This window comes from Podarcis erhardii, assembly GCF_964252035.2.
Source record: "Podarcis erhardii genome assembly, chromosome: 18".
Taxonomy (NCBI): Eukaryota; Metazoa; Chordata; class Lepidosauria; order Squamata; family Lacertidae; genus Podarcis; species Podarcis erhardii.
Genome location: NC_138516.1, coordinates 8,461,443 through 8,475,935, shown reverse-complemented (window position 1 = coordinate 8,475,935; position 14,493 = coordinate 8,461,443). Strand labels below are relative to the sequence as shown.

General features: G+C 50.0%; 1 protein-coding gene across 1 annotated transcript in view; it reads left to right on the top strand.

Moving 5' to 3' along the window:
- EFNA2 (ephrin A2) overlaps window positions 1–14,493 on the top strand; it is a 170,951-nt gene that overhangs the window by 144,751 nt on the left and 11,707 nt on the right. The window lies entirely within an intron of this gene.

Sequence of the window (14,493 nt, the reverse complement as noted above, 5' to 3'; positions counted from 1 at the left end):
CATTCTGGATTAGTTGTAGTTTCCAAGTCACCTTCAAAGGTGGCCCCACATAGAGTGCATGGTAGTAGTCCAAGTGGGAGATAACCAGAGCATGCACCACTCTGGCCAGACAGTCTGTGGGCAGGGAGGGTCTCATCCTGAGTACCAGATGGAGCTGGTAGACAGCTGCCCTGGACACAGAACTGACCTGCGCCTCCATGGACAGCTGTGAAAGCTCCTGAATGTCAGTTGCTACGAACCACAGGGGGGAGAGAGTTGTTCTGGGGCTCAGAACATGCTTGTGAGCTCCCCTTGTTGGCCACCCATGCTGGACGGGCCCGATCCACCAGGTCTCTCTCCTTACATTCCCCGAGCTCTTCCTCCGAGCTGCGTTTCGAAAATACAGCAAAATCGGAAGCGACGACGTAGCCAATTTAAGCGTCCTGATTACCCCGTCAATCCTAAACCAAAGCAATTTCAGGGACCGGTTTAATTAGCCGGCGTGACTCTATTTAACCTCCGGCGGCGGCTCGGGAGCGCCGAACACCCAAAGACCCAGCTGGCGGGGCCACATTCCACAGATAATAATGAAAATAAACCAATATGAGAGAGAGAGAGAGAGAGAGAGAGAGAGAGAGAGAGAGAGAGGCCCTTTGCAACTCATCCCTTTTCCCCTTGCAATCACGCCCATCGTGGTAGCTGGGGGAGGGAAGGGTGATGGGACAGCAGTGCTAAAGACGATTCTGTTCCCAGACCATGTTTCAGCTTGTAAATGATTTGAACTCAGCCCTCCCGCCGGGACCTGTGGCCCGGCTCGGCTACCAGGGAGGAAAAATAATCAAACGCTCGAAATTAGCTTCCCGGACCACCCATTAAGAAAGCCCCTGATTTAAGAGTCTTCATTTATCTTCATTTTCTTTTCTTTTCTTTTTTGGTAAAGAAGGAAAGGGAGCAATTGTGAGAGAGGGAAGATCCTGGCTTGGGTCGGGTACGAGAGCATGCCTGAAAATGGCAAGGGCCAGAAACCTGGCCATGCAAAGGTGACTCGCTGTACCTGGGGAGTTTGGGGAGTTTGGGTTGGCGCTGTGGTCTAAACCACCGAGCCTCTTTGTGATGGCCTGGGAATCCTGACTCAGAAGCTGAACCTGAGGAGTCCCAGCCTGCACAGGAGTCCCCGCCTCCAGGGCCGGCTGAGCCGGGGCAGGGCCTTGAATCTGAAGTGCCTGCACCTGTGCCGGATCCTCAGGGGCAGGCACCAGGTGAATCCACTCTGGCTCCGGAGGTGATGGAGGACCCATTGCCTGCAGGTGCTCCTCTCCCAGCCCCGTCAGGGGAAGGTGAGTCTCCCCCTGGGTCCAGTAACCCTCCGGCCTCTCCTGAGCTGCAGAGGCTCAGGGCAGAGAGGCGGAGGGAACTGGGTTCCCCCAGGGGGAGTGCTCACCTTGTGGCCAGGAGAGGTGGGTCACCTGGGGGCCGGGACCGCCCCTGGCCTCAGAGAAGATAAAGGCCAGTCAGCCCGGTCCCAGGTTGTGGGAGCAACAACGTTGGAAACCTGTTTCTGCCAGCACCCAGACCTGTTCTTCCGGAGTTCCTAACCATGCCCGGCTTCTTGCTTTGGACCTCGCTTCGCCCTTGGTGGACAGTCTCCAGACCCTTGACCCAGGACCGGACTCTGTCCACGCCTCTCGGTAACGCCCCCCCCCCGGGACCAGCACACTCTTGGGCTTGTGTGTGATGGCCTGGGACCCAGTGTGCTGGTCCCGTGGGTTTCCGTGAGGCGTGGTCTGAGTCCAGTCCGAGGTCAAGGGTACAGTATTGAGGCCGTCCGTCAAAGCTGAAGCTGGGTCCAAGGCAGGGCAAGGTCAGGAGATCTGGCAGGACAGGGTTCAGGCAGGAACAGGCTACCAACAACGTTACTCCCACAACCTGGGACTGGGGCTGGCTGGCTTTTATCTGCCCCGAGGCATAGGGCAGCCCCGATCCTCTGGTGACTTGCCTCTCCTGGCCTGGAGGTGAGCCCTCCTCCTGCGGGAACTTAGTTCCCTCCGCCTCTCTGCCCTGAGCCTCTGCAGCTCAGGAGAGGCTGGAGGGTTCCCGGACCCAGAGGCAACCTCAGCTTCCTCTGACGGGGCTGAGAGTGGAGCACCTGCAGGCAATGGGTCCTCCATCACCTCCGGAGCCAGAGCAGACTCACCTGAGGACCCAGCACAGGTGAGGACCCTTCAGGCTCAAGCCCCAGCCCCGGCTCAGCTGGAGGCGGGGAATCCTGTGCAGGCTGGGATTCCTCAGGTTCAGCCTCCGAGTCCGAATCCCAGGCCATCACACTCGGGCTCGGACTTGGAACCAGAGGAGTCTCGGTCCGCACCAGATCCTCTGCCTCAGGTGGCATTTGAACAGAGTCTGGGGCCTGATTCTGAAGAGCCCCAGTCTGCACAGGTTCCCCTGCAACAAGCACCAGCTGGGCCGAGTCAGGGGCCTGAGCCTGCCCTGGCTCCAGATGCGGGGATTCCCTCGTTGCCTCCAGCTGGCCCATCACTTACAGCTGCTCCACTACTGGTTTGGTCAGGGGAGGCTGAGGTGGCCCCTGGGTCTAGTAACCCACCAACGTCTCCCGAGCTGCAGAGACTCAGGTCTGAGGGAAGGAGAGACCTGAGTACTCGCAGGAGGAGTGCTCGCCTTCGGGCAAGACAGGGAGGTGAGTCACTGGAGGATCAGGACCGGCCGTTACCCCGTCAAAGATAAAAAGCTGTCGGACCCTGCCCCAGGTTGTGGGAGCAACATTGCTGCTTGCTGGAACCCTGTGCCTGACCTAGCCTGGTTTCGTGCCTTGGCCCTGTTGGACTGGCTCCTCGTGGAATCTTTGGATTCGGGACCGGGCCTGGACCGCGTTGCTCGGGTTAACCCCCGGGCCCAGCACATTGTGGATCGGAAGGTCGGCGGTTCGAATCCCCGCGAGGGGGTGAGCTGGGGGTCTGTGGTTTCTCCTGCTTGCACTGCTGTGACATCAGAGCAGCTAAGCCAATAGGAGCCAAGGAAGCCATCTTTTTCCCCCTCCCAACACAGGCCTGCTTGACATCGCAGCAGCTAAGCTAGTAACAGTCAGAGAAGATGTAACAGCGCTTAACGCAGGCCTACTGTGGCGTCAGCTAAGCCAATAAAGGCTGGAGGGGTTGTGATTTCCCTTGCCGGGAGCCTGCTGTGACATCAGAGCAGCTAAGCCAATAACGGTTAAGAGAGGTGAAGATGAGGGCAACCAAAACCATCAAGGGATTTTCAGTTCAGGGAAGTGGCAGCGGTGAAGGAAGCCATAGTTGACAGCTATGCTGGGGGGGAGACAGCGGGCAGACAGCATGGGGCCTGTGGGCGCCCAAGACGCATAGCTTGGGCGCGCCGAAGGCCCCACGGTGAGTGCCGCCTGCCATTTTGTCACCCCCCTTAGTGGGGACGCCCGGGGCGAACCGCACCTACCGCACACCCCCTTGCTATGCCCCTGAGTGAAGGTCCAGGGGAAATGATATGAAATTATGCCTGGCGTGGAGGAAGCAGAACGCGAGAACTTGTGGATGCCCAACAACAACAACAATAATAATTTATTATTTGTACCCCGCCCATCTGGCCACTCTGGGCGGCTTCCACAAAGACCAAAAATACACTAAGATGTCACACATTAAAAACTTCCCTGAACAGGGCTGCCTTCAGATGTCTTCTGAATGTCAGGTAGTTGTTTATCTCTTTGACATCTGATGGGAGGGCGTTCCACAGGGCGGGTGCCACCACCGAGAAGGCCCTCTGCCTGGTTCCCTGTAGCTTTGCTTCTCGCAATGAGGGAACCGCCAGAAGGCCCTCAGCGCTGGACCTCAGCGTCCGGGCAGAACGATTGGGGTGGAGACGCTCCTTCAGGTCTACTGGGCCGAGGCCGTTTATTGGAACATTGGAACTAAGCCGAACACTGAAAGATTCAAGGCAGAAACAAGGAAGTCCTTCTTCACGCAGCTCAGATTTCAACTACGGAACTCCCTGCCACAAGAGGCAGGCATGGCCACCCACTTTAAAAGCAGGTTAGGCAAAGATTTCAACGGCCACTGGGTCACGACACTGGACTAGTTGGGCCTCCCCTTTGGCAGGGCTCTCGCGTGACACAGGCCTTCCGTGACATCAGAGCAGCTAAGCCAATAGCAGCCGGAGAGGCGGTGTGTCTCTTTGTGTGTGTTGCGATTTCCCTCACCTCGAGAGGTCCACGCAGATCTCCGTTTTGCAACCTCACGGCTTGGACCGGGCCCCCGGCAAGGAAAGAGATCGGGCCCCTCCGCGCTGTCAGTTTCAAGGTCAGCGCCGCGAATTCGGAAACTTAACATCACACGCTCCCGAGCCATCTCTTGAACCAGAAAGTTGTCCGCGTTTCCCCCCTTGCTGCAATCAATAAAGAAATGTTAAAATAATAATAACATTATTAATTAAAATCCACGACCCCAAAGCACTTCATGATAGCAAGGCCCCTCTCTCCCCCTCGGTCCAGAAGCGGGCAGGCGGAATTTATCTTTCTCAATATTTTCCCCCTCTCCTGCTCCAAAGCATCTGTTTTTCAACTTCCTTAATTTGCTCCTTTTATCTATATTAAATTACCATTTTCTCTCGTCGCGCGCGGCCCGCTCCCCCCTTCTCCCTGTGTAAAATGTCACTTGCAAAATAACTACATTTACTACGACACGAGCTCTCTCTCTCTCTGTCCCTCTCACTCTCTCTTTTTAATGTCGTTAGGGAAAGATTACACAGGAGTAAATAGTGAAACTCATCACGGCGAAAGCCGGTTAGAATTCATGTCATGTGGAACATTACAAATTATGTTTCTTTGAGGGCACTGTATTTAGCAGACATGAAAGAACGAACACTACCTCCTTCTGCAGCTTGCAAATTGGAATTCTATTAACCTTCCAGGAATCGAGATGAGCGTCCGGGCTATGCTCAACAGTTCTAGGTCAAGGTTAAACAACACTTTTGGGGGGCCACAAGAGGGTCGCTATTCGGCTTTTGAGATGTTCACTGCAGAGGGGCTGGAGGAGGAGGTTAGAGAGAGAGTCCTACTCAGAATTGGAGGACCAGGACGAATGATGGACAGTGTCAGATTTAAGTAAAGGTAAAGGGACCCCTGACCATTAGGTCCAGTCGTGGCTGACTCTAGGGTTGCGGTGCTCATCTTGGTTTATGGGCCGAGGGAGCCGGCGTACAGCTTCCGGGTCATGTGGCCAGCAGGACTGAGCCGCTTCTGGCAAGCCAGAGCAGTGCACGGAAACGCCGTTTGCCTTCCCGCCGGAGCAGTACCTATTGATCTACTTTGACGTGCTTTCGAACTGCTAGGTTGGCAGGAGCTGGGACCGAGCAACGGGAGCTCACCCCGTCATTGCAGGGATTCGAACTGCCGACCTTCTGATCGGCAAGTCCTAGGCTCTGTGGTTTAACCCACAGCACCACCCGCATCCCATGTGATAGATTTACGTATAAGCTAAACAAGCTATAGCTTAGGGCCCCACTCTCTTGGGGGCCCCCCAAAAAAATTAAAAGGGAAAAAAACATGGATGTACGTTCCCAAAATATAATATAAAAAACAAATAAAATAAAAGCCACATGCAGCAACAGTGTTTTGTGTTGTGTAGGCTCCTAGGATGTAAGTCATGGGCCCCACCTGCTGGCCTGCTCCCTAAAATATCACTGCTTTGCTCCTTTCTATATATAGGGTGCCTGCATTCTTCATGGACTGGTTGCAGGGCAACATGTGCAAATGGCTTTAGATACCTATTAGGTCCATAAATGACTATATAGCTGTGGTCTAAAACCACTGAGGTTGCCGATCAGAAGGTTGGCGGTTTGAATCCCCGCGACGGAGTGAGCTCCCGTTGCTTGGTCCCTAGAACTGTAGAGTTGGAAGGGACCCTGAGGATCATCTAGTCCAACCCCCTGCAATGCAGGAATATGCAGCTGGTCCATACAGGGATCGAACCTGTAACCTTGGTGTTATCAGCACCATGGTCTAACGCACGTCAAAGTGCAAGTAGATAAATAGGTACCGCTCCGGCGGGAAGGTAAACGGCGTTTCCGTGCGCTGCTCTGGTTCGCCAGAAGCGACTTAGTCCTGCTGGCCACATGGCCCAGAAGCTGTACGCCGGCTCCCTCGGCCAGTAAAGCGAGATAAGCGCCGCAACCCCAGAGTCGTCCACGACTGGACCTAATGATCAGGGGTCCCTTTACGTCTAATAATATTATTAATTATCAACCTCGCCTTTTGCTTAGAATAGATAGCCTCTATACCTCTTACAAATGTCATTCCAAAGTTCATCTGCTCTAGGGCCTACAACATAAAGGCCCATGAAACATTGTCAAAAGCTTTTTCCGCATCAATAAACATCAACGCTGCCTGTTTATCGTTTCTCACTTCCAAATACTCAATGATATTTATTATATTTCTAGTATTTCCTTTCATTTGTTGACCTGGGGGGGAATCCTGTTTGATATTGATGGATTATTTCCAATAGTGTACCTTTCATTCTCCTTGCTAAAATATTTGCAAACACAATTTAATAATGAAATTGGTCTATAATTTTTCACTTCCAATCTATCTACCTCTTGCTTTGGAATTAAAGTAATATATGAGAGATTTTACTTTCTTGGGCTCCATGATCACTGCAGATGGTGACAGCAGCCACGAAATTAAAAGACCCCTGCTTCTTGGGAGAAAAGCAATGACAAACCTAGACAGCATCTTAAAAAGCAGAGACATCACCTTGCCAACAAAGGTCCGTATAGTAAAAGCTCTGGTTTTCCCAGCAGTGATGTATGGAAGTGAGAGCTGGACCATAAAGAAGGCTGATCGCCGAAGAATTGATTCTTTTGAATTCTGGTGCTGGAGGAGACTCTTGAGAGTCCCATGGACTGCAAGAAGATCCAACCTCTCCGTTCTGAAGGAAATTAGCCCTGAGTGCTCACTGGAAGGACAGATCCTGAAGCTGAGGCTCTAAGACTTTGGCCACCTCAGGAGAAGAGAAGACTCCCTGGAAAAGACCCTGATGTTGGGAAAGATGGAGGGCGCAAGGAGAAGGGGATGACGGAGGACGAGATGGTGGGACAGTGTTATCGAAGGTGCCAACATGAGTTTGACCAAACCACGGGAGGCAGTGGAAGACAGGAGGGCCTGGCGTGCTCTGGTCCAGGGGGTCACAAAGAGGCACACACGACTAAATGACTAAACAACAACAACAACACCTCACAGGGTTGTTGTAGGGGTTAAAAGGGGGGAACCATGTACACTCCCTGGGTCTCCTTGGAGGAACAAAGGGAGGGCATAAATGTAATACAATAAATTTAGGTTTGGCTGAGAGATAGTGACTGGTCCCCAGGATTTGAAGAGGGTCCCGAGGGCCATATAAAACAGCTCGGATGCCCGCATCTGGCCCCTGAGCCAGGGTTCTCCCACCAATCACTGATGCAGTTAAACCAAAAACCGCCTTCATTCTTCTTGGCGGCAGGAACTCTGCAAACTCTCAGAGGCACTCTGAGTTCGTCGACCAAAAGAATGGGAGACGATTTCCTTGGTAAGGAAGACACGGGCGTGTTCGTAAAAATTGCCTGTTCGTGTGCTAGGAGATCTTGATTCAATCTTGTTTGCCGACCCCCCCACCAGCCCCCAGTCTAACTGCAATGTATAATTGGTTGGCCGGGCTGGAATTAGGTTTGGAAATTAAGCCCGAAATTCCAAAAGAATAAAGGAATGCAACAGGGGGGAAATCCATTTATCCCTTTTTTCTTTTCTCTCTCTCCCTCTTATTTTAATGATATGCAGACTAAGGATCCGTGAGCTATTTGTGTTGGAAATGCGGGCTTGGCCCTCACGCCAGCTCCTCACACCCAGAGCGGTTTCCAAAAGGAAGCCCGCCCCCAATTTAAATAAATCCGGCATATGGATAATCCTATTGCATGCTAATAGAGGAGATTCGGTGCTCAGCGCACCAGGCCTCCTGCAGTCTGAATGGTCAGGTTGCAGCAACAGGGACTTTTTAGTCCAGAGAAAAGGCAAGCGAGAGGCGAGAGTTTTGCGAAATGCATGATGTGGTGGGTGGAGGAAGAGAGCAGAGAAAATCTCTCCCCCCCCCCCCGTCTCTCGCAATACAGTGGTGGTGGTTGTTGTTTAGTCGTTTAGTGGTGTCCGCCTCTTTGTGACCCCCTGGACCAGAGCACGCCAGGCCCTCCTGTCTTCCACTGCCTCCCGCAGTTTGGTCAAACTCATGCTGGTAGCTTCGAGAACACTGTCCCACCATCTTGTCCTCTGTCGTCCCCTTCTCCTTGTGCCCTCCATCTTTCCCAGCATCAGGGTCTTTTCCAGGGAGTCTTCTCTTCTCATGAGGTGGCCCAAGTCTTGGAGCCTCAGCTTCAGGATCTGTCCTTCCAGTGAGCACTCAGGGCTGATTTCCTTCCGAATGGAGAGGTTGGATCTTCTTGCAGTCCATGGGACTCTCAAGAGTCTCCTCCAGCATCATAATTCAAAAGCATCCATTCTTCGGCCATCAGCCTTCTTTATAGTCCAGCTTTCACTTCCATACATCACTACTGGGAAAACCATAGCTTTAACTATACGGACCTTAATACAGTGGTACCTCAGGTTAAGTACTTAATTAATTCTGGAGGTCCGTTCTTATCCTGAAACTGTTCTTAACCTGAAGCACCACTTTAGCTAATGGTGTCTCCTGCTGCTGCCGCGCCGCCAGAGCACGATTTCTGTTCTCATCCTGAAGCAAAGTTCTTAACCTGAAACACTATTTCTGGGTTAGCGGAGTCTGTAACCTGAAGCGTATGTAACCCGAGGTACCACTGTACTAGTACCTCAGGGAACATCCGATGATGTTGAGGGCTGGAAGATTCCGGGCAGCTAAAAAAGAAAGGACTTCTTCACGTGGCACAGAGTTAAACTGTGGAACTCACCACCACAGCAGGCGGCAACGGCCACTGACTTGAATCGCTTTAAAAGACGATTAGGCAATTCACAAGAGGAAGCTATGATCAGAGACAGAAAAGTTATTGATCTTTTTGCTTTGGGGGGGGCAAAGTCATTGAGTTTTTCTGCCCACAACTTTTTTTAAAAAAATAAATGTTTATTAAATTTTTCCACTGTAATAACACAAACCACAAAGCAAAATGATACACAAAAACAGAAAAGGAAAAAGAAAAATGAAGTGGGGGAAGGGGGGGGAAATAAACAAATAGACAATAATAACAAACTTAATTCTTCACAAATCTAACCTTTTAAACATCTTGGTTGACTTCCTCAAATCCCTCCCTTCTGAGTTTCCTTGTAATTAAAAGTAACAGCTTTCCAATATCATTATTAAACTAAAACAATTTCCAATTATAGTCATCTTATTCACTTTTCTTAACATTCGGAATCCCATTTATTTAATTATAACTTAATTTATCCTAGGCCTATTTGTTTCTTTCAAGTAGTTTCTATTTTTTTATATTACAGTATTTATTCAAATAGTCCTTGAATTTCCTCCAGTCCTCTTGAAACTCCTCCTCCTTCTGGTCGCGGATTCTTCCAGTCAGGTCAGCTAGCTCCGAAAAGTCCATCATCTTCATCTGCCAATCTTCCACTGTTGGTAGTTCTTGTGTTTTCCAATTTTTAGCAAGTAATATTCGAGCGGCCGTTGCGGCATACAAAAATAATTTAACATCTTTCTTGGGCAATTCTAAACCTGTTATTCCAAGAAGAAAGGCCTCTGGTTTCTTAATAAATGTATATTTCAACATTTTTTTCAGTTCGTTATAAATCTTCTCCCAGAAGTCTTTCTGCCCACAATTTTGCAAATTCGCAAAAGCAAAAGAAGGAGTTTTTGAGCCAGAAGCAACACTGCCACAATGGGTTGCCATACGTCCAGATTTTCCCGGACATTTTTTAAAAGAGCGATTTCAGCCCAGACACTGCTTCTGACAGCAGTATTCTGGGAAATTCCGGACGTATGGCAACCCTAACAAAAACAAGAACTTTTTAGGGGGTACGTGGAAGCAAAGTCCTTCACACACACAGCTTTCCAACCTCCCAAACAGCCCAATGTGGTTGAAAGATGCCTTCAGGTCTGGGCACTGGAGAGAAAGGGCTTCCTGGAGAACGGTTCGGGAGTTTATTTGCGAAATATAATCCTGGGAGACACGGGTGGCGCTGTGGGTTAAACCACAGAGCCTAGGGCTTGCCGATCAGAAGGTCGGCGGTTCGAATCCCCGCGATGGGGTGAGCTCCCGTTGCTCGGTCCCTGCTCCTGCCAACCTAGCAATTCAAAAGCACGTCAAAGCGCAAGTAGATAAATAGGTATCACTCCGGCGGGAAGATAAACGGCGTTAAACCGCAGAGATAACCCCCAGAGATGAGCGCCGCAACCCCACATACAGCAACAGTGTTTTGTGTTGTGCAGGCTCCTAGTATGTAAGTCATGGGCCCCTCCTGCTAGCCTGCTCCCTAAAATATCACTGGTTTGCTCCTTTCTATATATAGGGTGCCTGCATTCTGCATGGACTGGTTGCAGGGCAACATGTGCAAATGGCTTTAGATACCTATTAGGTCCATAAATGACCATATAGCTGTGGTCTAAAACCACTGAGCTTGCCGATCAGAATGTTGGCGGTTCGAATCCCCGCAACGACGTGAGTTCCCGTTGCTCGGTCCCTGCTCCTGCCAACCTAGCAGTTCGAAAGCACATCAAAGCGCAAGTAGATCAATAGGTACCACTCTGGTGGGAAGGTAAACGGCGTTTCCGTGCACTGCTCTGGTTCACCAGAAGTGGTTTATGCTGGCCACATGACCTGGAAGCTGTACGCCGGCTCTCTTGGCCAATAAAGCGAGATGAGCACCGCAACCCCAGAGTTGGCCACAACTGGACCTAATGGTCAGGGGTCCTTTATTATCCTGGGAGAGGGTTTCAGCCAGCCAGCCAACCATAAATCAGGAATTGCTGCCTGTTTTGTTTACCCCTTTTTTAAAAGGTTTCTCGGTGCCCGCCTTTTGCACTCGGGCCTCGCTCCGGGAGACGGGTGCCCCCCCTCTCCCCATGGCGGGATATGCAGATAGAGGGGGTGTGGCTATGCAAATGAGGGCATTCTTGGCTCTTCAATGGCTCCCCATTGAGGAGCGCGCTCTCTCGAGCTGACAAAAGGTGACATCAGCACTCCATTGTCGGGTTTTCTTGTCCGGGAGACAATATCGCTCCTCTGAGCCCCCCCGGGGTTGGGAGCGTGTAGATGAGAAGCGATGGGAAGAGAGGGAGGCGGGGAGGGGAATTAAAATGAAGCCCTCGACATTGTTGCCATCAATATCTCAGCAAGCCTCTGGGAACAATATTGAAATCCCCTGGGAACAGGGCTGCCAGGGAATGTCAGCTCCGCAGAAGCCAGCCCTCTGTTCAGAAACGAGGTCTTTCCCTGACATCCTTTAAGGACGCAGCTATTTCCATTTATTCAGAATACTCTTTACACCCCGCCGTCATCCCCCTGAGGAGATCGGGCCGACACGCATTTAAATCAAAAAAGTGTTTTTTAAAACCCGAGCAAGCGAAGCGTAGCACCACGGACAGAATCTCCCGGAGATCTTAAGAACTTTTTGAACTACCCTGAGCCTGGCGCTGCCGCATAAATCCCTGTTCTGCATCTGCAAGAAACCGACATAAGCTTTGGAACTCCCTGCCACTTGATCCGGGCCAGGAACCTTCGATGAACTCTTTCGTACCTGCTAAAAACATTTGTTGTTTCGACAAAACGCCAGCGTGTTTTTAGTTTACGGCTGGCTTTAATTCTTTGAATATTTAAACACACACACACGTACAGTGGTACCTCGGGTTAAGTACTTAATTCGTTCCGGAGGTCCGTACTTAACCCGAAACTGTTCTTAACCTGAAGCACCACTTTAGCTAATGGGCCTCCTGCTGCTGCCGCGCCGCCAGAGCACAATTTCTGTTCTCATCCTGAAGCAAAGTTCTTAACCTGAAGCACTATTTCTGGGTTAGTGGAGTCTGTAACCTGAAGCGTATGTAACCCGAGGTACCACTGTATTCTTTTGTTTTATTCTTTTTTAAACTTTATTGCAAAACAATTTACATATAAAATACAGACAAAGGGAATACCTTGATGACGACTAAACATTAACTAATAAAAACATCGTCTAACATCACACACACTTTTGACTTCTGGTTCACCTCATTGTGCTTTCTACATATTCTTAACCTTTACGCATTTCCTGTTATATCTGTTACATACCCAGAAAATTTCCTGCATTTAGAGTTTTCCCTAATATTCAAGATTCAGTTGAGACCTGTCGGGAGATGTGCATTTTCAAAATATTGTTTTAGATATTCTTTAAATGTTATCCACTCTTTACACACTTTCTGGTTTGAGTTTCCTCTTACTCTCCGAGTCATTTTCGCAAGTTCCAAGTATTCTATCATCTTCACCTACCAGTCAAGCTTTGTAGCAATTGAGTCACCTCTCCAGTTTTTTGCTACTGAAATTCTAGCCGCCATAATTGCATACATAAAGATGGTTCTAAAGGGTTGTTTTTTTTTATTTCAGTGGACATAAAGGCTTCTGGGGTTTTTTGGAAGAAGAATTTAAAGATCTTTTTGAGTTTGTTGTATATTATATCCCAGAATTCTTGTATCCTCACACAGTCCCACCATATGTGCATGAAAGTAAGGTAAAGGGACCCCTGACCATTAGGTCCAGTCGTGGCCGACTCTGGGGTTGCGGCGCTCATCTCGCTTTATTGGCTGAGGGAGCCGGCGTACAGCTTCCGGCTCATGTGGCCAGCAGGACTAAGCCGCTTCTGGTGAACCAGAGCAGCGCACGGAAATGCCGTTTACCTTCCTGCCAGAATGATACCTATTTATCTACTTGCACTTTGACTTGCTTTTGAACTGCTAGGTTGGCAGGAGCAGGGACTGAGCAACGGGAGCTCACTCCGTCGCGGGGATTTGAACCGCTGACCTTCTGATCGGCAAGTCCTAGGCTCTGTGGCTTAACAGCGCCACCCACATCCCTTGTGCATGAAAGTACCTTCCCCATTTCTTTTTGTTTTATTCTTAGGGGAAACTGCTTTGATTCTTCCTTTCCTTTTACAATCAAGTGGTATGTAATTTAAAACAAAAACAAGGAACCGCACGCGAGTCTCCGAGACACAAAATAGACGCATCTCTTCTCCTTTTACTCATGGATGTGTTTTCTGGGCGGGGTATGAACTTCAGACAAGTTTTGCCAGAGCTCAGCTGTGGGAACAGATCAAGATCCTTTTGCTAAACCTCCAAACCTGATTTTTTTTAGTTTTTGGATTCGTAATAATGTCACTCAGAGACTTTGGGCAGCGGACAGGGTGCTGGCACCCTGAGGGGTCCCAAAACAGAGGGGGACCACCCCACAATTCCTCCGGCCTTGCCATGCCCCGGGGCATTGTGGGAAATAAATGGCTACCCCGCATTCCTCGGAAGGGAGCCCGCCATTTGCGCCCGGTCTTCTAAAACCAGGGTAAAAGGTAAAGGGACCCCTGACCATTAGGTCCAGTCGTGGCCAACTCTGGAGTTGCGGCGCTTATCTCACTTTATTGGCCGAGGGAGCCGGCGTACAGCTTCCGGGTCATGTGGCCAGCAGGACTAAGCCGCTTCTGGCGAACCAGAGCAGCGCACGGAAATGCCGTTTACCTTCCCGCTGGAGCGGTACCTATTCATCTACTTGCACTTTGACGTGCTTTCAAACTGCTAGGTTGGCAAGAGCAGGGACAGAGCAACGGGAGCTCACTCCGTCGCGGGGATTCGAAACGCTGACCTTCTGATCAGCAAGTCCTAGGCTCTGTGGTTTAACCCACAGCGCCACCCGTGTCCCCTCAAACCAGGGAGCCAGCCCTAAAAAGAGAATAACGACAAGGTGCAAAATGGTGTCCACACCCATATTTCGGCCACCGCCATTTTTATTTTCTCATAATTCCTCATCGCAAGGGAGGGAATGTTTCTCCCCATCCCTTCCCAGCGGCAAAGTGGGGCCACGAGCTTTTTAAAAAGGGGGACCTGCTGTTCCTCACTCCACCCCAAACTGCCCCAGATGGACACAGCATCTGTGGGGATTTTGGAGGGACGAAAATGCCAAATTGCTTTCCCACAGCATTCCCTCTTTGAGAAACCCCAATCATTAGATCCCCATCCAATGTGTGTATCTGCAAATAGAAAGATATTGCAAAAATCCAAACGCTATCCAAACCTCACAGCATATATATCCTTTCAAAGGCTCCCCCTTTTGAATTCCCAGCTCACTTGTTTTCTTCCTCCTGGTTGCAAGAGGTGAATAAGTCTCTTTATTTGATCAAATCTTCATTGTTTTCAACAAGGACCAGCATTTAAGAAGCAAAAACATTTTTGGTTAGACGAGCCTGCCCAAATGTTAAGTCGATGTGAGTTTTAATCTGTCTTTTTTTTTTAAAAAAAAAAAAGCTTATTGTTCTTT